The sequence below is a fragment of the Nematolebias whitei genome, chromosome 11 (genome assembly GCF_014905685.2).
Source record: "Nematolebias whitei isolate Nwh7 chromosome 11, NemWhi1, whole genome shotgun sequence".
NCBI lineage: Eukaryota > Metazoa > Chordata > Actinopteri > Cyprinodontiformes > Rivulidae > Nematolebias > Nematolebias whitei.
In genome coordinates, this window is record NC_056508.1 from 24,033,587 (window position 1) to 24,036,376 (window position 2,790).

Genomic DNA, 2,790 nt, shown 5'->3' on the forward strand with positions numbered 1-2,790 from the left:
TGTTCAGCCTCTATAGAAGAACGATCAAAATGTTCAGCCTCTATAGATGTGCAGAGCTGAGAGAAACATTCCCCAAAAGACTTGCTGCTGATACTTTAACAAAAAAGATGGTGGTACAAAGTAGTGACTTGGGGGGGCGAATACAAATGCACACCTCATTTTTCAGATTTTTGTAAAAAAAACATTATAATCCCTCCACTTCACACTTATGACTACTTTGTGTTGCTCTGATATAAAAAACAAGTAAATAAAGTTCATGATGATAACATGAAATAAAGGGGAAAAGTTCACAGAATACTTTTTCAAGGCACAGTATTTTGGTTTTTACCTCGCGTCATCTCAGAATTACCCATTGAAAAACAAAACCAGACAACATTCCAGGTTTCATGTAAAACTTTATAAAAATATCACAGGTGTGCCTTCACATTTACAGGGACCAAACATGGACCTAAAGCAAACAGCATCAGAGTTGCTGATATTTACAGTATTTGTCGTGGTATTGCTGATAAATCTGCAGTCTGCGCACAAACTGAGCTCTAATCAAACCTGCATCATTGTTTCACATTTAAACCCAGCCTGATGCTCTTTCATCAATATTCACAGATTAATCATTAAAAACAGCTGCGAAGAGAAAAAAAATTATATTGTTCATAATAAATCTCTGTACAAAATTGACTTTCATTATTTTGCTATGCAGTAAAACATTTCAAATACCCTGATTTTAACATTTTATTTTAGGTTTAGGAGAGTAAAAGTACAAATATGGTAATTTGTTTTAAGAAAATAAGTTGGATTCTAAGAAATATTAATGTAACAACAAAATTCAAGCACTATAAGGATACTGCCACTACAAAACTTAATGAAGGACCTTTTAATCAGTTTTAAATACAAATTCACACAAAAAGGAAACTATTACTGACAACAGTAAAACTGCTGATTAAACTCCATCACCGGTGGCATTTATACGATATAAAATTACACAGTTCTAATATACTAGTATTCTAGTATTTCTGACTGCAAGCAAATCTGAAGAGAAGACCAAAGCTAACAATAATCCTACAAAACAATCTGGCAAAAAGGATGTAAATTGAAAATATTATTTATAAATGCACAGAATGAACAACTACTAAGAATGAGTCACTTTTGATTTTAGAAAATGTTCTACATTAAAGCACGTTCTATTTTAAAGTTTTTCAGACAGCAGCACAGATTCACTTTTTTAATTGTTCTTTCTTCCTCGTGTTATTTATCATCCACTGCAGTTTTGATCAACTTTTCTGACGGAATGACAAACAGGCAGTCAAGAGGAAACCTTTGGATTCAAGGTCTGAGGACTGCAGACGGACAGGCAGACGAAACCAGAGCGCTGAGAAATGAGAAAACTTCTGAACACATCTAGAAGGGTGCCGATTCAGCTGCTGTCTGAAATGATTAATATTAATCATTTTTCTATAAAGTTCAGTAATAATCTGAGACTTACGTCTGAAACAAGCTAAACTGATGAAATGCATGTTAAAACTTATTTAGTCTTAAAATGTGCAGTGGAAGTGCAGCTTTATTCTAAGCTCAACTACAACAGGAGTCAATGAGAAGCAGAACTAACTAGAGAAATTGCATTTCCTGCAAAAACGTAGTGTGAATGACGACGGCTGAAAAAAGGTGCTAAAAAAAACAGCTGAAATTAGCTAAAAAAAATTTTTTTAAGCATGCTGAAATGTAAGAACAAACCTAAAACATATTTGCTGAATTAGGTTTAAATAACCAGAAATTAGCACAAAAATTAGAAAATTGGCTAAAAATGCTGAAATTAACACACAAAAAAAGTTGAAAAGTAGCTGAAAAATCAAAGAAGTTTAAGCTACCAGAAGGAAGTGGAAAGAGCTGAAATGAGTGAAAAAATGTGGAATTAGCTGAAAAAATCTCAATTTAGCGCCAAAAAAGTAAAAAGTAAAGTAAAAGCAGCTGAAATAGCTGAAACAAGCAGAAATAAGCAGGAAGATGTTAATTAGGCTGAAAGTAGCAGAAATTACCACATAGAACTTGAATTTATCTGAAAACAGCTGAAATTAGCTAAAAAAAAATGCTAAAGTTAGCTGAAAAGGTAGAACAAGCTTAAATTGGCCGAAGGAAGTGGAGAGAGCACAATTTTGCCCAATTCAGCTGAAAGAAGCAGTAATTGGCACAAAAAACTGGAAATTACCGTATCTGTAAAAAGCTGAAATTAGCAACAACAAAAAACAAATAGCTGAAAAGTAGCTAAAAAGCAGAAAGAATCTTAAATTACAAGAATGAAGCAGAGAGCACATTTTTGCTGAAATAGGCTGACAAGAGATGAAATGAGTGAAAAAAATTGGAATCAGCTGATAAAGCTAAAATTACCATAAAAACAACTAAATAGTAGCTGAAACAGCAGAAAATGCTGAAACTAGCAGAAAAAAGCTAAAAGGAGCATAACAAGCTGAAATTAGCAGAATTAAGTTAGAAGAAGCACAAAAACGTAGTTAGGCAGAAAGAATCTAAAAAGAGCACAAAACAGCTGAAAAACAGCTGAAATTAGCAGAAAGTATCCAATTTATTTTTTGCACAAGGAAGCTGAAAGAAGCTGAAGCAGAATAAAATGTGAAAGGAGCAGAAAAGGTTGTAAACAGATCTAAAGATTTGAAGGATGTAAACTGAGCTCAACTCAATTTCTAAGAAAAAAAAAAAAGTCAGAAAAGACTAAATGTTTCAAAAAGCTAAAGCTGCACCACTACCAAAAGTCATTGCAGGATTCTCCTGAAGGAGTTGAAC